This window comes from Monopterus albus, unplaced genomic scaffold (assembly GCF_001952655.1).
Source record: "Monopterus albus unplaced genomic scaffold, M_albus_1.0 scaffold2.1, whole genome shotgun sequence".
In the NCBI taxonomy this organism is placed as follows: domain Eukaryota; kingdom Metazoa; phylum Chordata; class Actinopteri; order Synbranchiformes; family Synbranchidae; genus Monopterus; species Monopterus albus.
Genome location: NW_018127882.1, coordinates 4,051,789 through 4,077,136, shown reverse-complemented (window position 1 = coordinate 4,077,136; position 25,348 = coordinate 4,051,789). Strand labels below are relative to the sequence as shown.

Below are 25,348 nucleotides of genomic sequence, written 5' to 3'. Positions count from 1 at the left end.
AAAGGTGTCGTTTATGGTTCTTTTGAATAGTATAGCATTACAATGAGAGGTGTTTGTAATATTTTGTTTTCCCTGTTTGTATCAATGAGTTTGTATTTGTACTATATTAGAAACAACACTTAGTATAATTTGCTCAAGCAGTAGATGGCCTAATGTAAGAGTGATCAGAAAATCTCATCATTATATGCTGTCATGTATTAGGTTTGTTTTAGAAATAATTGCTGTTTTATTCCTATATTTGAAAAACAGATTTGCAACCCTATTATAGCAATACATATGGCATATATTTGGTTGGACAATGTTTGACAAAAATGTTAAAAATCCCTCTTTCAGAAATTATTAAATGTTAAAACATTAGATTGAATGCCATTATTACATGTACGTATATTGCCTGTATGCACTTATAAAGGGTAGGATAGTGCTGACCGTTTTGTATATGTGCAGTTTTATTTTTGTTCTATTTTGCAATACAAATATAGTACAGGGAATTATAGCTTATAATTAGGTTTAATCCAGTTTATTTGGCTGTTTCTAAGTGTAGGTGTTCGACTGCTAATTAAGACAGCATCTTGTGGTCTTTTGTAGACCTAATGCTTTACAGGGTGGTTTTTGGCATTTATTCTTGATTAATAAAGGTCTATTTAAAGGCATTTCTGACTAGTGGCAAGTTATAATACTGACAGCTGGTTGCTCTGTTTCTCAGTTACACACTTTCTAACTCCTTTTGCCTTGTGCTTTACATCTTATCTTGACCTTTTAACATTTCTATCCAGGTCAATAAAAATGGTTAGAAATTGAAAAGCACATGTATTTGTCAGCTGTGTGGTTCCACCTGAAGTCCAAAAGGCCAGCTACACCAAAAGACGCCATTGTCGACTGTTGCTGTTTAGAAAGTGCATTGTAGTGCTTCAACATGAGAACATATTCACATAGATTGTTTATCTGTTAACCAGCTGAATCTACAACCAACACACCAGCAGTCACTCTTTGCTACTGAAGGAGCTAATGGGTGACAAAGACCTGAAAGTGCTGTATGCCACTACGGGTAATTGCATCTCATCAATAGTACATTACTTACTGTAGTTAGCTAAAGCTTGATATCATCAGTTAAATGCACTCTGCAGTGCCTGCAGTTAGTGTGGAGCTGTTGAAAGAAACCCTAGATCCCCATTTAACAACAACATGTCAATACAAATTTTGACGGGAAAAAAAATCGAATTGTCCCAGTGGGAGATTATGTTTGAGGAATCCTGATATTTGAAACATAAGGGTTTCTTTAACATAATTGCAAACAGGCCACCTAGATACTGATACCTCTACAGCCTTTATTTTTTCTCTTTACAAAAGTGATTTGCAGCCTTTGAAAGATGTTTGTTTCATTGTCGCCATCTGACTGCATATAATATTCTGTATAGGACGGCACAGCAATCCATTCAGCAGGTACCGCCGCTAATTAGAGGTTTGACTCATGAAGATGATTAAAAAGCAAATCTAGACTGCTTCTTTCTCACTGGAAAGCCCATTTACTGTGATTGTGAACTGATGATGGTGATACGTGTAGTTTGTATTCTGAGCTCTATGACTCTAATTTGGTTTCTAGTGGACTGCTAATGGTAACCAGACAGCACTCTATCTTTTATTATCATCTTTGTCAGTGACATTGTAAGATGCTTTTTATAGCACATGCAACTGTATTCCCAATTCTGTATTACTAAATTTCCAGGAGTTCTTCTAACATAAAGGAATGGCATGAACTATACAATTGCACTGCAGCTGACTTACAACTCAGTGTTAAAAACCCTTGAGGTTGGCTCCTAAAATGGGGGGGGGGCGGCTTTATGCTGCACTAGAGAGGGGTAACAACAGCACAGCATAAGAAAGTGATACAACACAAAAGAAATTCTGGTTCCAAAAAATGTTCCTCTGGCTCTTTATGTTCTTGAAATGGCCTTTTTCAAAACACCACTGGGCAAAACATTTCCAGAATGACTTTACTTCACTATTGCTGAAGCCATCAAATGTACAAAGCCAGACCAGCCCTTGCAGTTGACCATATGGCATAAAGCAAAAGAATGACATGTAACTGTACATTATAAACAATGAAGAAAAATCTCATCTATTCTGAATTATGTTTTTAAGTAGATCCTACATTACCTTCTTAACAGCTTCATCTCATCACTTGAAAATAACGAACACGGTATAATCAACCAGCGGTGATTGTATTTTATTTATTGATGAGAGTAAATCAAAGCGTAACACCACCAAGCAATTACAATGCCAGTCTTAATGAGTACCTCAATTTACATTGGTTGATTGCCAAAGAGAAAAGCAACATTTTGCTGCACTCCTCAATTGATCATTGAAATTAATTCCCTAAATGTGCACGGTAAACAAACAAAGTTTATGATCTTTCAAACAAAGCCCGTAATGCACTGCTTTTTGCATAAGATGCTGCCTGTGTATGCAAATTCATAACACGCATTTTAATATGTAAAACAGGCAATAAGCTATTTTTGAAAACAAAAATGCAGTGCTTAATTTGGCTTGTGGTTGACACAGAACGATTAAGGAAACATTTTCACTGTCAGTACAGAAAAATAAGCTGTAACTGAGCATGCAATATCAAGCATGGATTTGCTGTGCACTGTATCCCACCTATTGCTGCACCACCACTGACACTACAGCTATCAGTGAACTCAAATCACCCACTGGCTGCAGCACAGCAAAGCGATTGCTCACAGTCTGAGCAGAAAAAGGGAACAAAGCTGAAAACATTGCTGCTTACAGCAGCGTTCCTAAATTGGCAACGGCATCACTAGATTTAATAACTTCTAAGACCTTCTTGGTGACTGTATATCTTAAAAGCTGACGGGAACAAATTTTTCAGAGCATCTGCAGCAATTTTTGAGTATAGATTTTAATACATTTTTCTTCAAGTGATGCATCTGTTGAAACCAAAGCAGCCTTTTGCCAGCTGGAGGCATAGCCCAGCTCCCACCTTTAGGGAAGAAAAAAAAAAAAAAGTGGAGCAGGTGGGCTCTTCCCTGCTCCAGTGACCTTGCCTCTGGTCTCAGGTGAGCTGAACATTTTTGTTACTGAGTGAGCTGCAGGCCTAGGGAGAGGAGAGCAGATAAAAAGACCTGTCAGCAATAGCCTGTAGGAAGAACAGCAGCTAATACAACAAATGTATTGCCAGGAGTACTTTAAGCAGAGAAATATAATAAAGTGGTCTAATCTAAAGGCAAATAATGACTGAACCCTTAGCACTGAGTAAGTCCAGCACTCTGTCATCCAATTTCCTTCATATTTATTATCAGTACCTCTTTGAATACATTGTTGGTTTTATGCTATGGCCATTAGAATAAGAGCAAAACCAGGAAAAATTAAAAAAAAATTTTTTTTTGTTCAGTAACTTTAGTTTAACCTATTGGATTACTGTATGTTAAGATGAACTGCTAACATAAAGCATCATTAGTATTGTTGGTATGGTTATAGCTAAGAAGTGACTCGTTACTGTGATTAAAATTGTTGAACTACTGTATGTTACCTCATCTTTGTGCTGGAAAACTGGGTGTACAGTATGTGAATGTCCTAACCTCATGATTGTAAAATGAAGACAGCATTTTAATGTTCTAGTCTAGTTGTATGTTTTGACATTTTGACATGAAGTCTTCATCAGGTGTTTACAGCTTGTACTCTGGCCTGACGTACATACAGACTCCTGACTTCAGTTTGAAGGAATCTATATGTATGTCAGGTCAGAGCACAGGCTTCTGGACTACAGTGTATTTGACACTCTACAATGAGTGCCGCCACTTCTCAGACGAGTAGCATGTCAGTTATCGAGGGTAAATATCCAGTGTTATAATAATATTAGCACCACATAGGCAGGCTTAGCAGAGTTTTTCTTTGACTCAGAAAACCTACATGAAAGCAAATGCTGTACAAATATTGTCTCGTTTCATCCATTTTAGTTCATGACCGCAGATCGACTAGCAGATAGCTCTGAGGCTACAGCTAGCTGCTCAGCTCACCCATCAGCTCCCAGTCGGCAAAACCCCTTTATGCTTCTGCACAGGGAGAGAAACGTTTTCACATTTTCTCAACAGTAGAAGAACCAGAGTTTTAGTAGGTTACTTGTTTTCCTAAGAGCTAGTTATGTGTCAGTTGATGTACATCAGCTTTATTTAGGATAGCCTAGCATTTCATACAGAGGCACTTCAAATTTATATAAGCAAAGAAAACCATAAACATAAAAACTGATGGAGATAAAAGATCAGAAACATGACTACAGAGTAGTTATAGTACAGTGATGAATTTTAAGTTTCCTCCAATGTAACACAGTCACCTGTTTTTCTAATGTAGTCATTTACTGCATATACAGTATGTTGTTACCAGTGTACAGAAGAAAGTAAATATAAAGCATTGGTACTTTGATTAGAAGGTAAGAGAGCAATGTTCTTAATTACTCTGGTGATATATTGTTTATTTATTAGTAGCCATATATAAAGTTTGGGAAGTCCTTTACAAATATAGTATGTACTTTGTAACATATTTCACAGTTGCCATTGCAACGACTGAGCCATTTTTTCTTCAAAGTTATCTTGTTACCCTTGATTCCTTATAATCCTACAGATGATGCTTGTCCCCTGAGTCACCAGCCATGAGGAATAGGGCCTAGATGACTGAAACGTAAGCTTGGGGAAAAGGACTGTGTCCCCTGTGAACTGATGTTGTATCAGAGTTGAGGACCCCTGTGACAGTACAAGAGCTTTGTGAGAATTGTCATACTGGAAAACCCTGAGTAGAGAGAAATGGAAGAGCGAGAGACTGTCAGATGTTACATTGTCTATTTATTCTGTGTACTTATTCTGTTCAGTGACACAGGGTGCTCCAGCCTATCTCAGCATTTACTGGCTGAGCATGTCACTCTTTGTATGTAGTAACCATAGACTGTATATAGTGGATGGGCAACGTGTCACCACTTCCTCCACTATGCAAATGAAGTCAAAATATTGTCAGTATAGCGGCTGCCATCTTGGGATTTTTGCAATCAGATTACCCGCAGTAGCAATGGAGTAGTTGAGTGATGTATCGGACTACCAATCAAAACTTCAAATTGATATTTAAATAAATTACATTTTAATATCACTAATAACTTGTTAAAAATTTAATTACCAGAAAACAACTGCTTCTACACACGTCAGTGTGATAATATCTACCAGAAATGACAGAAATAACCTTTGGGGAAAAATGTATTTGATTTGTACTGTGAATTTGGCTAATGTCCCATCTTGTAACATGGAGCGGGTGGGATTTAAGACCTACACCTCAACCAGCCACCAGGGGGGCGTTCGAGTTGCAGTGGATTTTAGTGGTTTCCTGTCATGTTCTTATTATACATGTGGTGTTGGTAACAAATGCATAAAGCCAAATATTTATCTGCTAAAAACTATGGGCATGAAAAATGATCATTGAGCTTGGCTTTGAATTACAACAAGCAAACAACAAACTCTACTTGTTATTTCCAGACTGTCTTTCAGAGTGTGTGTGTGTGTGTGTGTGTGTGTGTGTGTGTGTGTGTGTGTGTGTGTGTATATAATATTTTGCAGAACTGGACTTTAGTACACCTATGTTCCTGCTCCAGTTAGCACACAAATAGGTCACGCTGAGTGAGAAGAATCCCTGTATGAAAAATCTTAATAAATGCCTCAGTCATTGCCAATCTGGGGTCAAATTTGTTTATATGTGATCATCGTGTTTCCATCCTCACATGGTCAAATTCCAAATTGGAAGCAGGCTGATCGTAATCCTAATGAGAGCTCCCCTATTACCTTATTGGACTGATAAGGCTCTAGTCTGTGACACTCAATTTTCAAGACCCAAAGCCTGTCAAGGAACTACCAAGGAACAGAATATTTGCAGGACCATTAAGTGAATGTCTAATTAACTTATAAGGCATTTCTGAACTAGCTATCAAATCTTTCCTCTGGGCACCAATGCATCCATCTGACCTGATTTGATTGCACAGTCACATTAATGAGCTCTGTGATGTCCCACATACAGCCTCACTTCGCTTTCTAGCTGCAGCCAACTGCAAGGGGTGTTTGGGGTGGGGGGTTGATTGTGTGCAAGACAGTGAGAGACCAGAGCTCTAATAGATGTACAATGAATGCAACCAGCACTTAAATGCCCCTACTGGTATTTAAAGGTTAATTTGTTTGTTTCAATGATTAAAAGGTTCTCCATTATCTTTTTGTGTCAATTAAATGTTGGATAAGTCAGTTATGCTGAATCTCTTCATGAATGTAGGAGCATCTGTATCTGTCTGGTCTTGGAGGGCTTATTGAATGGGGGAATGGACATAAGACAAGAACAGAAAAATCCCAAAACACTTCATTTGGAGACACATAACCCACCCTCACAGCTTAGAGGAGGAACACTGTGGGGACTCAAAACCCATTTGGTGTCTGTGGTTGTTATGTGTCTGCTGATGGGAGAGAAGAGAAGAAGAGAAGAATGTATTTTCATGCAAAGTGAAATAATTTGCATAACACGCGTGAAACTCATTTGCAAGACTCCACCAAACTTTGCATTAAAACAATGTGGAAAACAAGCAAACAAGTTGGGAGTCATCCATACACACAGTCAGCTGTCAGTTGTATGAAATTTCAGATAAGGTAGCTTGAGTCAGGTTCCTGCCATTATGTACTGTATGGTGACATGTCTCAAAGTTTTACACCTTTGGAATTGACTTCTGTCTATTGATTGCGTTGTTTGTTTAACACATCCTTGAATGTAGAGTGTGTGACCAAAAGTATAACCAAAGGTCATTTTCTTAAGTTGAATGTGAAGGATAGAATGGGAGATTTTTGTTAGTATTAAAGTCTTTGTGTGCATAAGCCCCATTTTATCCGTCTACTATTCTCTTTCTGAATCCATCTGCTGGCAGAGAGTCAGAGAGGTTCACTGCACTGCCCCCTCCTGTATGGGAACGACTATGAATATAAATAGGTGAGCTCCTTGAGGTATTACAACTCATCCATGCTTGGTGGCTGGTTGAGAATGTCAATACCTGCGTAAAACAGAAAAAGCGATTTCTTTCACTATGTAAAGGTTATAATGGCTGATTGTTTTTCTGCTGGAATGTAAATTATACAGTATTGGCACCATGTTATGCCACCATAAGGGTCAAGGATATACTGTAACTAATCTATATCATAATCATCTTAAATATAAAGCTTTATTAAATTTGGTATTTTACATGTCAGAACCTTTGTTGGGGGAGGCACTTAATATGATGTAATGCATATTTTCTCATGATCACACAATCTGTGAGGATTGGAAAAATATTTCCTGTCTGCGTGTGTCTGTGTTGTTTAGTTACAGATTTTTCTGTAAATTAAAGAAGGAAAAAGAAAGCTCTTCTCAACCTGATGGCCTGTTCTGATAATAATCATTCTTTCTTTGAATTGTTTAGCTTTCTGCATATGATGCCTGGTATGTGTTGTTTGCAGTTGCATTATTAGGTATTACTTTCCATTTTAATGGGTCAAAAGCAAAGAAGCACACAGTAAAGGTGTCTGAGGCTGTGTAAGAAAATTCTGCACCGCCAATATACCTGACATGAAACAACTAAGCAAATACTAAAATGAACACAAAGGGACAGGAGATGAATCCAGAGACAAATAGGAAAAGACAATGATATGGTTTCAGCAGAGTAGGCCATTAAAACTCCATTTGAATCACAGCGATTTGTAATAGTGAAAAAACAGCAAAGCTGGGTAACACATGGAGCCTGATTCTGGGACTGTGTGACTCAATCCTCCCATGAATTCAAAAATGTTGCTCCTTCCTGTGATCAGTCAGCCTGGGGCTAAACTGGCACTGCTGGACAGTGGCGGAGTGAGAGTGAAAGAGAGCGCAAGACAGAGTGGGGGGCCGAAAAAAGAGGCGAGAGATGTTAGGGTGTGTGTATGTGAGTTGGGCTCTAGGCCATGATACCAAACTTCCTTTGAACTGAACAGCTGTGGGCTTCAGGACTGATATAATATTTAATGAAATAATTGCATATACAGAGAAAATGCATTGGTTAGGGAATGTACCTTTCATGCAGGGGATCTGGGAGTATGCACTATTATTAGACATGATTTGGGTAGTTGCCCCCATCTCTCTCTCTCTCTCTTCCTCTCTTTCTGTGTAATGCAGCATGCTGCCCAGCTATGATATTAAAATTTGTGCATAAATCCAGAATTTTAAGTGTTGGTAATATATGTCTGCAATAATTTCATTTATTTCTGTAGGCAAAGTCTCATTGTCAGCAGCCTTTTAGGGACATCATTAAATTATGTGTTTGCATTCACATTTATATTATGAAAGACTAAACTCTTCAATTTAAAAGTAGCTACCACATTAAGTCTAATTTAACCCTGATAAAATCACGCCATGTATATTTGAACACTGTTTTGCTAGTAGGCCAAATCTGAAATACTGAGGCATTACATTATATTTTGTTTTTTCTTTGTCTATTATAATATTCAAATAATCTGATTTTATCACATTTAGGAATATTTCTGTATAAAGACTAGCTAATGCTTTCAGTATAATGCTATATGCATACAACCTCTGCAAAATTCTAACTAATAAAAATGTTAGTATTTTCAGTAATTGTGTTTTCAATGTGTAGAGGGGGATTTGTTGTTTTTCTTCTATTATAATAATAATGATAATAATAATAATAAGGTCTAGACCTGACTTTGTAAAGTGTCCTGAGATGACTTTTGTTCTGATTTGGTGCTATACAAATAAAATTGAATTTGTTCTAATAGACATAAAGAAGGTATTTAATTTGAAAGAGATTGCCTCAGCTGTTACAACTTTCCATGTGATGTGTGTCAACGCTCTATCGTTTCTGCTTACACTGCATTCCCTGCCAAGCACTGCATATATCAAGTCCTTACAGAAACCCATAGCTCATCTTTCCTTTAGCAAACTACAACACACTCTATGCTGTTACATGAATTTCACATAAGATTAATCTCTTAAAATGTGAGTGCCAGACAGTTTAGAGGCTGCTGATGAATCTGTGCTCCTTTTAAAATGTACCATTTTTCCATAGAATTCACCGTTTTATGGAGAGGGCCCCATATTATCATGTTCTGATTGGAAATGTATTTACATTGCTCGATCTTAGTCAGTATGAAGCGATCAATTTCAGATGTTCTTTCAAGAATAAATGAAAACCCACACTCCTTTTCTCAACAGAATTGCAGCACCTTATTTTGAAGTGTGGCGATTACCACTGATTTATACGTATAATAGCCATGCTCGTTCCCACACAACAAGTTTGCTCAATAACAGATAGATGCTGTTGCCTAGCAACTGCTGAGTGCCATAACGGCAACTAGTACCTGCTCCTGGAGGCAGACTCCATCTTGTAGGTTTCTCTGTCTTCTAATTGGACAGGTGTGTAAACACTGATCCCTTGCTTCTCCATCCTCCCGTTTTCAGCCGGGGTCTTAAATGACGGATCGCACCGACTTTACACTAACCTTCTGACTGTGGAATATGCACAAATGCACAGCTACTGGCATGAATTGAATTGACAACATGAAATATTAGGGACATTTGCTCCCCAACTGAGAATCCCATAAATTCACTGCCTAAAAGTATTCTGCATTTCAGTAATACATCAACCTGTGTTGTCCCCCAATCCCAATCAATTAGAAATTATTCAGGAGTTAAATTGCATGAAATGTGCTTGTGGCACTTAAAGCGCAGAGAAGTCAACAGGCTGCAGGGCTGGGCTGGTGATTATAAACAAGTAAATAAAGGAGCTGAACTGGATGCAAAACAAAGTCAGTTTGACGGCTTGCCCTACTCTTTCAGAGGTGGATGTTGTGGCTACTCTTGTTTAGCAGAACAGCAAAACCACTGTGCTTGCACAGATGTGAACCTATTGAGTAACTTAACAGCAGGCTTGAAGACAGTTTCATTGCCTTGTGTTCACACTCGGAATTAATTATGGGTGTGGGTCGGCGGGGGCGGCAGTGTCCTCTGCTGGAACTGAAGCCACCCCTGAAGCCACGTCCAACTGTGATGTCATGGTGCACTCATACACCCTGAATGTCTGCATCACTGCAGCAAAGCAAGAAGTGAAATCACTGGAGTTAAGCAGAAATTTTCAGATGGCATGAAGTTAGTTGTACAATAATCTCGGCATTTGTTGAATGCTGAAGATTTGAATTCTCAGTTTTAGTTTTTGGGATGGGCATTTGACTTCATTATTTGCCAGCTTCGTGTATTAATTGTTAGAAGTTGAATTAACTGTGTGCTAATGTAAATTGTGACAATGACCCCCTACAACATAAAATGTCCTGTCACTACAGCCTCCCTGCACCCAGTTGCCCCTCATAAAATCAAGGGCTAAATCAAAGCTGTTAACAGAGTGCTAATTTTTATATACTATAAACTGTGTCAACATTTATTTTGGGACCTGTTGGCTTTTAGTAAATCTGGACACTTGGCCAAAGTGTTGGAGTGGAAAACCCCACTCTGTGTCATTTAGGTTTTTAAGGATCTGGTGAGGATTTTGACTTTTGGTGTTCAAAGTGACCAATATAGTGATTTCTCCTTGTGGGCGTTAAGACTGAATCCGGCTCCCTGCTGTGTTTTTACACAAGGGTTGGTCGGGTGGGTGAGGGTTTGCAGGGGAGATTGTTGTAGGCATGTACGATACGGCCACGTTTGCGACTAGCTGAGGTGAATGACTAGCAATGCTGCTGATGTAGCCTACGCCGCCTTAGCACCAGTTTCTATCACCACCAGTGTGTTGGCATTGACAGATTAAAGAGTTTTACATCCAGTACACCAACTAACGAAAGCACATGTCATGTGGCTATGGTGTGTTAACTGTGGCTCAGATTTGACAGTGAATAGCAGTGAATGCTCATTCTAACAAGGTGAACAAAAGTGTCTTCTTTCCACGTTCCTACCTGTGCCCCATATGTGATTGGTCAGCGCAGTGCCTTTGTGAGATGCCATTGTCTGGTGCGGCAGAAGTTGAACCAGATCCAACTTTTTGGCTGCACATGGCTGCATCATTTTGCCCGAGCCCCTTGCAGTGCTTGGACACCTTTGAAACTGAGTCTGAGGACGCAGGCTTAGGAAGTTAAAACCATATGGATCAATGCTACTTATCTATTTTCTTCAAAAAGCAGAGGATGTTATTGAAGCCTATATGTCTGATATACAGTACATTCTCAACTTTTAATATTGTTTGTTGCATTTGGTGTCAGTCCTCCTCCTTGGATAGAGCACTGACCCCTTTAAATTAATTTTACTGAGGGAACTTCTTACATATACACAGTCGTGATAAGCTGCTGTTTTGATGTCTCTAGTGGCTGCCTTAAAAAGGTGTGTCACCTCACTACTTATCAATACTCACATCACTGCCTAATTAGCCACAATTAAGTCTGGAATGAGCTACAAATAGGAGGGCAAAATAGAACACTTAATTATCTTTCTCTTCAAGCTGTTCTCAGCCCTAGAAGGAAAATGTAATGCTAATTAGCCGGTCCTTTAAATAGCCCACATTTTGGATTGCATTTTATCAACAGGTTCTGGGAAACAATCTGCTCCCAGCTGGCAAACAAAAGGGGAGAGTATGAAGTATAGTACAGTATGTTGTACTGTACAGCAACAATGTGGTAAACATAAGTCTTTGGCAGGTTCCTTCACTCCCTCCTCAAATGGAATCACCATTTAATCAATAATTCAAACTGCTCTTGAAAAAGTGCTAGATTCTCACTCTGGGATTTTGAAGTGCTTATTGGTTGAAATTACCATCTTGATTGTTTACAGGTTTTGCCAAAATGTGTATTAGTATAGAGATGAGACTGCATTGGTAATTAGCATCTAATAAGCCCATTCCTCTTCTAAAAGATCACACTGTTGTCAATGCATATTAATAGGCTAATTTTCCTGACATATTCCTGTATGTGTGAATGTGTGTGTCATATTAGTTGCCGTCTTATTTAGCGTGGTAGAAATGTATTCAAGATATACAGGCTGTAAAATACATCATGTATGTTATGATTCACCAATCACCTTCAGTCTTTCTGCCTTGGATGACGTTTGAGGCTGATTCTCACTCATTGTCTCAGTGTCCCAGTCTTTGTCCACATACATGATGGGTCATGTCTTAACAGTGACCCCCAGGCATGCGACAGTTCAAGTGAGAAGAACATAGATAGCCATGTGTCACTGTAAAAGACAAGGAGTCTGTGGCCATCCCAGGAGACTCGGGAGGGGAGTAAATTCATTTGCTGTGGTGCTGATGATAACGCAGGTCATTTGTACACTCAGACTGGATGGCTGTCCTGCCAGGGGGGGAGGAGAGCAGAGCAGAGGAGAGGAAAGGGGGAGAAAGACAGCATAGGAATGAGGAGGGTGGGACGGCATCCAAGTCCCTCTCACACTGAGAGGGGAGATGAGAAAAAGTTATAGTAGCTGATAAAAGAGACATTCAACTGAGAACACTAAGGACCCAAACATGAAGCACTGGGATTGAGCCAGGTCCCAGAGGAGTGAAGAATGGGGGAGATAGGTAACAGACCCCTTCTCTTTGTAAACTTTTATTTATTTCTTTGCCTGCATAACATATAAAAAGATATTAGAATCAATTTCAATCAAAGATTATCTGACAGGGGAAATTCTGGGGGAAAAAGTGGAAAGAGAAAGACTTAAAGAGTTGAATGTATCAGGGATTAGGTAATGCTTGTAGACATGGGTTGCAACATTGCTGCAATTTCTGTGGCGCAACAAAGTGTGCTTACATTTTAAATCAAATCCAGATGGAAATGGGATTTTTACCCTTTAGTGTTGTTGACTACTTTCAGACAGCTTTAACTCGACTGCCTCTCAAGTAATAACCTGGAAAAGGGTTTTCACCTCTCATCTGTAGAAGGCTGGAGATATCCACTATATTTGACCCTTTATACATTAATGTTTTTGCCTCAGAATAGGCCTGTTTTGGGAAACATTTACCAGGTGCAGTAATAGACTGCCCACCAGAAGTATATTATGGTGGTTTTTTTATATATCTGCAGTTAAGTGTTTTTTCTCTTCTGTAATAAGATTCTCAAATCAAAGAAAAGGGCTACAGAAAAGGGAGCACAAGTAGCACAAGTTGAACAGCATTATTGTCACTGTCAGCAAATATTTCTAATGAAATATAGTTGTCTATCCTATTTAACTGAAGAAACACATTGTTAAATGACAGGGTTTACTTACAGAAAACTTCAAATAAGTATACTGACAGAACTACATTATTAGAGGTTTGGACAACCATATATAAAATGGGAATTTTCATTCAAAATACAGACCCAAAATACATGTTAAAGCTCTCGGCTTTTCTGCATGCAGACAAATGAATCTGTGGCAAATAGGCAAACGTTTTACTTCCAACACATTAATGATAGTATTTTAAGTTGTTTGGAGGCATGAAGTTAAAGTAAGTAAATATTTTCACAATAATAAAATGGTGCAAGCATTAAACAAGGCCCTGGTGTTGGCCAAACTGAAAAGCTGCAGACTGTTGACCCCTCGGGGAAGATTATTTCAAAGCCTTTATTTTGGTCTGTAATATCTCAAAGAAATTCTGCCCTGTTAGTTTGTCAGATTGGGGAAAATATTGGAATATAAGTGTGTGATGTGCATAATGATTGATGTTTGGGTTAAGAAATCTAAATAATTCAAGGCCCAGTAGTGATTAATTGTAACCATAGTTCTATGAGGACAGGCATCGGGACTCATATTTGCAAATGGAAATTCTTATGCCAAGCCAATCATTGTTAGAGACTTCTCTCCTGATGTAAAGCCTGTGATTCACTGATATTTGTCCAGTAGGACTGCAGCACATAATAGAAAGGCAGAAAAGCATGCTTTAAGGGCCTTGTGTATGTGGAACTAGGGTTATAATACATAATGGTTGCTCTATTTCACACAAGCTTTGCCCTTTAATGAGGTTGTTTTGGCAGAGGGAGTGAAGCCTGATAACAGGCTTTTTTTTTTTGTGGAGCACTTAGTAAGACTATTAGACTCTTCATGAGCTTCAATTTAGTGCCACTCTCAGGTCTAATCATCAGCTTTGTACACAAAGAAAATTAAACCACACTCATACATCTTCTTGTTCATTTTTACAATGGGTTTTGCAATATTAACTTCTAAAAAGTAAAAGATGTCATGCACAAAAATTTGCAAATTTGCAGACCACACTGCTTTAATAGGATACATTTCAAGGATGATGAAGGCTATTATCGCTGTGAGCTGTACCAAGCAATGGCTCCAGTTTCTTAACAGTAAAGATGTATTTGAGATGTGCCCACAATTTTGTGCCCTGAACATCAGATACTGTATTTTGAGTTTGAGGTGAATGACAAGATGTCCTGGTGTTTGATGAAAATTGAGTAATTGAGAATCTAAATTTTTACCCCATCTCTTAGTTGATAATCGTGTGATTATCAGTGGAGTTCCATCAACAAAAACAAATGGCATCCTCTTATTTTCACTTACTGCCGATGTGAATTGAGTTACCACCAGAGTATGTCGAGTCTCATATACCACTTATTGGCCAAGCACAGAGCAGAGAGCCCTCCTCCCCCTCACCAAAGGCAGACCACGCTGGATAGTTTGCAACAGAGATGCCTGGACAACTTTAAAATGGGCGGCTACAGCTTGCAGGTTGAGTAACACTGTAGAGGATGAGGGGCTGCTTGAAATAATTTATATTGTATCCAAAGACTACATGTATGAACTGCCTTTGAGAGTCACCACTGTAACCAAGACACACAATTTGTATGAAGATGAGAAAGCTGAGGAGGAGGCGTTTTGGTACAGAGAAACTTCTCTCAGTAATCACAGTGACCTTGGGGTCCCTTTAAGGTACATTTAGAACCAGTGGTAGAAGAGGTACTCAGATCCTTTACTGAAGTAGCAATACAGCAGTGTAAAATTACTCTTACAAGTAGAAGTCCTGCAATCAAAATGTTACTAAAGTAAAGGTACAAATGTATTAGCATCAAAACATACTTAAAGTAATAAAAGTACCCATTATACAGTATGGCATATTTCACATTCCATTATATTATTGTGTTATAATTACTGATGCATTATTGTGTTCATCACATTTAATGTTGCAGCCTGTAAAGGGGGAGCTAGTTTTAACTAGCTTATATGCAGTTCATTTGAATTATTGCTGGGTAGCTTTGCCTATAGGAATGAGTGTAGGTGTGTGTGGTTGTCTGTTTCTAGAGTCACCCCTGTGATAGACTGGCAACATGTCCAGGGTGTACATTGCCTCTCGCCCAATTTCAGCTGGGATTGGCTCCAGCCCCCTTGTGACCCTATTCAGGATAAGTGGTATAGATAATGGACGGATGGATAGTAATACTATAGTGCTGTTATGCTGTTCATATGACCTGTCCCTCCTGCACTAGCTGGCTCTCCCACAGCAGCAACATGTTGGCTGCTGTCTTCCTTTTCTCTTAATGTCCATTTCTCTCTTCAGCTTTCCCTCTCTGACCCTGTCTTGCTGCTTCAGCAGCACTGGTTGAAACCAATTGGATCGCTAATCACACTGATCAGACTGATCAACGTTCCCACCTGTCTTTTTCAATATTTCCTTGGACATTCAGCGTCAGAGTTTATGAAGTAGCAATAACTTCATCCACTTGTAGAGCAGTCTGTGTACAGCCGTGCCCCACACAGCCTGCTGACCTCGACAGCAGCTGTATTCTAATGCTAGCTTAGCCAGCCTGACTAGCTTTATAATAACTTATTAGAAGAGTGGGATCTCCACGACTGACAGAGCTGTGTTAAAATATAATACAGAGAGGAGGAGATGTTCACGGATGGTCCATCATCATATTTGTCATGTGTTTGTTTGTGTGTGTGAAAGAGAGAAATGGAGTGGAGCACGGAGGGACTGAGAAAATACACACACTACACATGGCACTGCATTAAAATGAGCTGTAACCCATTTTAAGTCAATATGTGGCAATCAATGCTGATGTTGTGGTGGCCCACCACAAATAACTCTCTTTAGTAGATGTCGCATTTTTAAGTTCCTGAAAGTGTATTTTACAGTAAATAATGTCATATAGCAGCATTTTGCTGTTACACAATGTGATTTTGACTAGACTGAGTGAACAAATGAAACTGACTTATTGGACAAGCACTTTAATTAGCATTTTGATTAATGCTAATGTAGTTTACACAAGTATGAAAAGCATTGAAACCACTGAATCACTTAAAGCTTTAGTATCTTTGCTGGACAAACATTTAGCACCATTGAACTTTGTTGTAATGCAAGTTGGATTGAACATTGCAGCCTCCTGGTGCCACTATGAAGGACTTAGGGATTTTTCTCTTGATTAAACTAATATGACTGCCAGCTGTGGGCATTTTCCTTTGGTTATTGTGCTTTCTCCACATCCACATGGTCTAAGGACAGAGGGTGTTGTAACAGTACAGATTATAAAGCCCCTTGAGACAAAGTTGGGATTTCTGACGTTGGGCTATATAAATAAAATTTGACTTGACTTCACTCTGCAATTTGTCTGTTTTAAAATTGTTGGAACAGAATTGTGAATTGACCCAGGTCTGTCTCTCTTCACGGTGAATGAATTATTTGTCTCCCAAATGCCTGAACTGTGACAACTTGTCAATTAAAATCAGGATCATCGCTGCTGACACATGACACTTTTTGTTTCAGTCACCGCTGTCACAAACTTTTGACTGGTAGTGTATGTTCACTCCTACACCATGTACATAATAGGATAATAAATGCATATTAGACCCGAGTCTCCTCTGTACAATGTACAATGTGAAATGCAGGCTTACAGCAAGATTAAACATCATCAAAGCAAAAGGTTTGCACTCGTTTTTTCAGGGCATATAACGGTGTTCATCAGTGCAGATGAAATGCAACCAGAAAACAGAAAATTTTTCTTTCAGGCTAAAAGATATTGCCAGAAGTTTGCAAACGAGATAAACAGATGCATCATTTTACCTGCTCATTCATTTCACAAAGAAGACTGTCCTACTTTCTGTGTAGAACAGTGAAAATTTAGCTTGACCTAATTCACCACCAGTTTACACAGTGACAGAGTTCAGTGTCAAGGGTAAACTCTGTCAACTGCACCTAGATTGATTTATGCAGGGAGTAGGCAGGGGATCATTATGTGACATCTGCAGTGCCACCAAGTGCTGGCAAAATTATAGCCTGGAGTATTGAGTGATTGGCACTTAATGAGCAAATGTGAGTGACAATGAGCTTTAGCCTGGGGGCAACAACAGCATGGGGTGGTGGTAGGTCATGAATCTGGAATAATGGAAGTAAACTGTACCATCTTTGGCATTGATTTTCCTTACCTTTGTTCTGTGTTTTATGTCCATGATCATCCACTGACATTGTAGCCACTCCCACATAGAAGCACTTACAGGCATTATGCAAAAAGAACAAAGGAACACAAGAATAAATGACCCATTCTTTCCCCGATAGACCCTTGTAGCTCATATTTCAAATGGTTGAACAGACTGTATTAAACTGTGCTCATTAAATATGTAATGCTGCCTTATAGGAGCTAAGTCCTGATAGAGGTCTTTTGTCATCACTTTTAAATGGGGAAAAATAGGAGTAGGTTTGCAGAAATGATCCCCTAGCAAAAGACTTGTACTTGACTCATGCTCTGTTGTCTTATGAAGCCTTTCATTAGTATGCTGCTGCTGGAGCACTTCATAAATGTAGCTGGTAATTCACAGGAAGTACCCCCGCCCGCTGAGGTCCTCTTCTCCCCGTCCCTAGCCATTATGCAATTCCTTATGGTTGTGTGACTCTTCTGCACACCCACCTGTCTGCCAGTCTACCTCCTGTCCTCGCTGGCAGTCATGTTTTCATCTAGAACCGCCTCCTCTCCCCAACACTGCTCTTGCTTTTCAATTTATGTCTCCATTTGGTCTTAGCCACTGAGCACAAAGATGGATGTTTACATTAACAAAGCTGCCAGGTTTTGATTTTATTTTTCATCATCAAATTAACTGTGAGCCACATTTGAAAGATCTATTTTTTCACTAAGTGATGTTAATAGGGTGATTACATATTCACACCAATACATTAAGGTTATGTATGCATCATTAACTAAGCTTTGAATAACTGTAAAAGCGGCTGCCTGCTGGGGGAAGATGGAGATATGTTCTTGCTTCTCAAATGTGCGTTTGGTTCATCAACATGAAAAATGTGTGAATCAACAGACTTGAGAATGGCAGTGTATTAATCTAGTGGTAACCTTTTCTACTTTCATTGGTCTTAGATAAGCTTCTTATATTGTATAGTTGTTGAAAATACATTGCAAAGCACCTAAAACCCCATGAGGATAGAGATTATTATGAGCTGCATGTTGGACACTGCTCATGAAAAATGTACCAGGTTTCTCAGTGAAAACGTATAGTGAAGAATTTGAGTTTAGAGTAAAATGTTTAAGTAGCAGACTTGAGATTGTTTTTAAAACATGGTGTATTTTGCAGAAAACTGCCAAAGTGGGAACAGATAGGTACAGCAAGGGAGGAGTAAATGTGCACATTAGAAGCTATGGCATCATGAGCCCTTAGCAACACTTTAGTCTAAAGGGAGCCACCATGGTGTCCTGAGACATGCTATTGTTAGCCTTTGCATCCACCACAATAACAGACAAATGTCAATGACCTTCTGTACTGCTTAGCTAGCCAGACTAGTAACCTGAAGTCTGCTTTCCTGGAAAAAAAATTCTATAATAATATATTTTTCTCTCATTTCTATCCACAGCATGACTCATTGAATATGTAATTAAATAAAAAGCCTTGTAATTTTAAACGGTTATCATTCAGTTTGAAACCTCATCACCTTTTGTAGCTGTCAACATTCTCAAGCTGTACTCTTTTATTGTTGAGAGGGGAAAAAAAGCTGAAATTCAGTATTTCCCCTGAGATCTGAGGGTAGCTTATAGTCATGAGACTTGATTCTTTGTAGAAGTAAGGGTGATTTCATTATTATAAATTTTATTCATAATTTGTTACATTCAGTTCATATGTGTGTGAATTTCCTTCCCTTCTTTAGTATTTATTAAACCCCATACATATCTCTTCGGTCTACCACTAATATACGTAGCTCCCCTTCAAACAGGATAAAGACACAGTTATTGTTAAGATTCACTTGAAGTAAAAATGCACCTCATGGCAGTGGAACAGTCAAAAAAATAACCAAATTCTATAGGAATCATTGTCTTGGCACTGTAGATATCTGTGCTGAGAGTGTTCTCCTGTAAAATATGACCGTATATGTTTTTTGTGCAAGCAGGTTATTACAGTAAAATGGTGAGATGGATGGCTATGTACACACAACATGGGACTTTTCCGTAGGAGACTTGTGCTCATTTCCAGTGTGTTTTTTAAGAGTTTATGATCCTAGACGTAACTAAGTAGTGTTTTGTGCGGTAAAACTTAATCAAATTGTGGCCATTTGATCATCTATTATGATATTTTTCAAGACCTCTGAGTTCCAGTAGCTAGCTTCTAGCTAGCGGTTGTGTTTATGGCCATTTCCATGACAACAAAGGTCCATAAAGTTTGGTGCTGCAATTCCTCCTTCAATCTGTTGGGAGTGTTATTTGATGATAGGTCTGTATGAGAGGGAAGGAACAAACGACCATATGGGTGTATAGTATAGGTTGGAGGACTTGTTGTCTGTGCCATATAAGTAAAAACTGCTGGAGGCACGAGAGGGAAAGCAGGAGATTAACAAAGTCATTACAATTCATTGTCTGGAGATTACGAATGGTCTGTACATAATTTCATGACAATCCATATTGAAACTGTTAAGATACTGCAGTGTGGACCAACATGGTCAGCGGATCAACCAAGAGACCCACACTGCCATTCAGGCTGCGAGCAGGACTAAAACAAAACCAGCCTTTGATTTCTTTTAAAATTCCTTAAATGCCCTTTTATCCCTTAAAACCTTACTTAGGTTATGTATTTCTGAATGTGACCGAAGCAGAATTAATTTAGTATGAATGGGACCAACTGAGCATTGAGTTATGGGTCCCAATTTTGATTTTATCAGAATATGCAATTCCTCATTATGCGTTTTAGCTGGAAGTACATTATGATTTCGGTTTCTGTCATCAGTATGATTTCTTGGAGTTCACTGGCAAGTATAATCACTTGTGCACTCGGTGAAGATAAGTATCCGAGACACCAAATGACTTTCAGTGATTTGACAGTTTTTAATTGGATCCTATGGATAAAACAATGTTATCTCCGTTTTGTGGGGTTTAGTGGCTCTAGGTGAAGACAGTGATCTGATTTGAATGAGAGGAGTGTGGGATAGTTGGCACCTTTTCCAGTTTTTTGCAAAAGGAAGACTCGTGTCCATAAACAGTATGCATCCATACATAGAGAGCAGGCTGAAAATAAAACTGGAGCAAAGACAAAACTAAATATTTAGCATTTAAATGAACAGTGATAGAAAGAAATAGTAGGAAAATAATCGTGTTTTGGCATCAAACAAGAAAACAGAGCATATAAAGCAAAAGTACAAGAAATTACTAAGTGAGTATTATTAATATGTTGACACACAAATGATGCTGAAACAAATCAGAATGACCAATATAAAAACATTTTGTGAACTGACAATCAAATGAACCTAAAACACTGAAACTTTAACTCCAGGTGCCCTGAAATAATTACTTTTTAAATGTTTTAAAAACAAGTTTATGTAAATTATAGGGAATCATTAAAACCTGAAAAACTTTCTCACTGCGTTTGTGGCTTGCTAAGACTTCTGATTCTTGTTAAACCTTGAAGCAAACAGCAACAAGTACATTCAGTAGTGTTGAAAGGTTTAAAAAAGTCTGAAAAGTTTTTCAACAAGCAAATTAGTTATCTTTAAAGTCCTGCGTTTTTCCTTGAAAAACATTCTCATTGCAAATTATTCAGCAACATAGTTGAACTGGGAGTGCTTATGGCGGATGTTCAGTGTTTATGTGATGGCTCATGGGTATGAGCTGTCACTGCTGAAGGTCTTTCATTCAGTTAATGTGTAAGAAATCTACAGATGGACTTCATCCAAGCTAAAAGCAAAACCCTTTGAAATGGCCTATTGATCTGTTACATGACTCTCTCTTTCAGTGTGTGTGTGTGTGTGTGTGTGTGTGTGTGTGTGTGATATGACTTACTGTCCTTGGTTAAGCCTACCAAAGTCACTCATACGCACATAAATTCACACACCTGCAAACATGAGCTCATGCACATACAGTATATGGGTCCTGGGAGTGGGATCTGAATGCAGTGGGCTGTGAGGATGGGTAATGAAGGACAGTATGTGTCCTGGGATCATGGCGGATAGATCCTCCATTGCGAAGGCGATGAGACCTGAAGGGCGACAGGGAGATGGAGGCATTGGGGGAGAAAGCAGCCGCAGCCCAATGCTCTGTTAGGCGCTTAATGGAGAGACAGCAAGGAAGCAGCAAGCACTATAGGGCCCACTGCTCACAGAGGAATAGTGGAGGAACATAAACTCACAGACAGGGAAAGAAAGTTGAGCAATGGGGGATGCTGCAAGACTGAGATGTTTGTGACAAATCCCTCAGTTCTGCTTTACAAGAGTTTTATGAAGGTGCATCTGAAGGGGATTAAATGATGTCTTGATTGATGCCAGAGACTTAGCTTCAGCTAATGTCAGTGCTAATGCAATTATGACTACTCATTAACAGGGTGTAGTCTTAACATGTAATATATTAAAACCATACGATGTGTATGGACAACATGCCACCAATTCCTGCCATTATGCAAAAGTGAAACCAAAATATCATGAATACAGGGTGCGGCGGCCATCCTGCTTGTGAGACGCGTTTTGCAACCAGATTCTGTGTAGTAGTGACTACCTGTGGTATCAGGCCACCAATCAACCCATAACAGAAAAATGATCACTTGTACACAGAAGTGTGAAAATATCTAGCTAAAATGACAGAAATCACATTTAGAAAAAGCTATTTGATTTGTACTTTTTACTTTGGCTCATGTACCATCCGCTAACATATAGGGTGGGTACCAATCGGTATCTACTGGACCAAATCACAGAGCACATTCTGGTGCCACTTAAATACCTGTTGATAAATAAATTCTGGTGAAACAGGTGATGCAGGCAACAGAAGTGTCACGGCACGCTCTAGCAAAATAAATAAATAACCCAAATGATACCCAACCCTACTAATGTAGAAGGTGCGAGGCTTCACCTAGCCATCAGAGGCGATCGACATGCGTTGGCCTTACTTCTGAATAGCTACTTTATCACATTGTCCATCTTCATATAGAGTCTGCGGGTAAAACAGTCAAACATCCTTACTTTAATGTTCTTTGACTTTAAGGAGAATTGCATTTAAACTAGATAAATTTGTTTTTGTGGTTTTGTTGGTGTTCACATGTTTTTATTTTTTGCATGCACTGTCTTTTCCAAAAGGTTTATCTGCTAAGACTACACAGCGTAGTGCTTTTTCCAGTCACTTGGACTGTGTATGTGACATTTCTTTGATCTTGGAGTCTGCGACAAATACAGATGGTGGAACACATTTTTTCATTTTCTTCAATTTAAGAGGGAGACTATTTTCAAATACAGCACACAATTCAGTTTACCTTGGACTGCTGATATCACACTTAATTGGATCAAAGTCTTCTATTGCAACAAGACAAAATTATTCTTCCTCAGTGGTAGAGCTCCTTAATGAGCTCCTTCACCAATATTCTCACCTTGCTAGCAACTAATCTACATCATTGCTGTTTTCCGTGCACAAGAAACCCTGGAGAAAATTTTTCTTCATATAAAAAACTTGTGTGACAGCTAACTGCGCAAAATCCATGAAAATCAGTTATAGACACACTGTACATCTTGCAGCAACAATCTATCTCAGCTATGTTAATTTATCCTTCATCAGAATACTTGTAAAGGCCTGTGCACCTAAATATACATTTGAAATCTGTGTCAAAGTTGAGAACATTCATTTTTAAAGACCTCAGCCACACATAGCAAGTTACTGGGTAATAGCTGAAATGAATAATTGAAATAAAGGTACTACACCTGAATGACAGGAGTAGAGCATTCTAGTTATATAAAGTGCTGTGAGTAGGTTGTTCAAGTGTAAGCAGCAAAGTAAAGTACATTTCTGTATATTTCATACATACTTGGGAGGTTATTATGTGTACAGAGCGCACAATTGGATGGTAATATTACACCAGATTCCTGCATTCTACTGTCTTGTTCACAACATATTTAATATTGTTCTCAGCATGCTATGATAGTCACTGACACACCAATTATGGCAACATGCTAAGAACAGGACTTAACAGTCAGCTATGTTTGCTTCTGTTTTAAAATGCATTTGTTATGTAAAATGTATTATGATTGCACAACTATGACAGCAAACAATCACAATTACACCTGTCTTCATCCACAGGAGGTAAGAAAGTAAACAACTATTTTGAGAGTGGTATGAGAGTCTCAAAGTGAACAGAAAACATCATCTTGTTTTCTGCAACGAACAGCTCATTAGTGACAGATGTATGGTGAGGACTGCTTGATTAATTAGCTGCACAAAATAATTTATACTAAAATGTATATACTAGTCAGTCAACATGGTGGAAAACAGCCTGTATTAAAATCCCTAAGAAAAACAGCAATTTGCAGCCACTATACTTATGAGAGGAATATGTTGTCAAAGCTTCTGCATGAAAAGATTATCAACAGATACTCAGTATCCTTCATCACTGGCCTTTCTGCTGTTTGTGTAGCATGCACATGTATTCATAAGTGGGAACGAGTTCATTGAAAAGACATAGAAGAGGAACTAGGTTAGAGAGCTCAAGCCCCAGAAGGACTCCACTACACTCCACTCAATAAGAAAAGCCCTAAACGGATTTCTGTGAGGGAACTACTCAGGGAGAACTGAACAGATTGATGGATACACGTTCTGCATGCTATTGCAGGTGGAACAGCAACACCAGAAGCTTCTCATCGACAATTACAGCACAGAGAGCGGAGAGGGAGATAAAGCCAGGGGAGACCATGCATTTCGGGAAGATATTAGGTTTGTGCAGGAGAAAAATATATCCACACAGCCTTATTCAGTCTGTTTCCAGCTCTGTGTGTCAAGAATCCCTGGAAGTATTACATGTGTGTGCAATTCAAATCCTCTCATTGTATTTCTGCAGATTCACTAAGTTTCAAGGTCAGTCATAGTCACCCATAATTGATTATTACAAGCAAGCAGCACCAGATTGATAAGCTCCTTTCCCCATCTTAATGCTGAGTTTGTTTGACAAAGACTGTTTTCAGCTCCACTGTTGACTGCCGACAAAGAAGGTGTAGCCTCTTATTAGCATAGGCCCAGGCAATACTGTGACCAAAATCTGTGATGCAGTCTCAGGTCACAGATAATGGAACACACTGATGAGATGGCAGAGGCATTTTTGCCCCTGAGACAACAATGCATTGCATCAACAGTTCAGCATGGTCAATCTAGCGCCGCATGACACTAAGCCTGTGTGCATTTAGCCAGAGGAGAATCAGTTGCCATGAGGGTGCAACATGTTATATCAGACAGAACAGCCAGACGTCCTCAGGTGTACAAAAAGCAAAGGAATAAGGTTCTCTAACTTCACCACTAAACTGTCTAATCTAACGTTTTGGGACCCAATCACTGTAGGAGAATAGGCTGTGAGACGAGTCACCTCCCAATTCAAAGGGACATGAAGCTTCAGCAACACACCACAGGTACTATCCAATGCATACGGTGAAAAATAGCATCAGCTTCTGGGGGTCTTTGATAACAAATCTCTTTCCTTTCTCCTTTCCACCACTACTGTCTCACACACAGCGGGAAGCGTGTGGCTTGGCACAACTTTTGAAGTCTCACTTGGACACACGGCAAAGGAAAGGGTTTCAGGTGTTGATTAGACGTCGGCTTCACTTTGGGAGATAAGTTGCTGTGTGAAGAGGCCATTCTTGATTTTCAAGGGCACAGGATGCATTTGAGAGACTGCCAAAGGTCCACCTTCATGCTGCTGTTAACACTGAAAACAGCCAATAGGAGAATGATACTTTAGTTTTCATGCAGGTTTTTTGAACAGAGAACACTGTAAAATGACTCTTGATCATTTTGGCTAATACTAATGCACAGAGGAAGCAGAAATCAGGCATTAAAATAGGTGTGCTTAGCAAATTATCAGCCTGTCACCAGATTAATCCATCTTTTTTTTT

General features: G+C 39.0%; 1 long non-coding RNA gene across 1 annotated transcript in view; it reads left to right on the top strand.

Annotated features, from left to right (window-relative positions):
- Nucleotides 1-25,019, top strand: part of LOC109956895 (uncharacterized) — a 40,203-nt gene extending 15,184 nt beyond the window's left edge. Inside the window, exons 2-4 of the long non-coding RNA XR_002274480.1 lie at nucleotides 24,076-24,176; nucleotides 24,795-24,862; nucleotides 24,966-25,019. This is a non-coding gene — a long non-coding RNA (uncharacterized LOC109956895). The remainder of the gene's footprint in view (nucleotides 1-24,075; nucleotides 24,177-24,794; nucleotides 24,863-24,965) is intronic.
- Nucleotides 25,020-25,348: the final 329 nt, after the last annotated feature.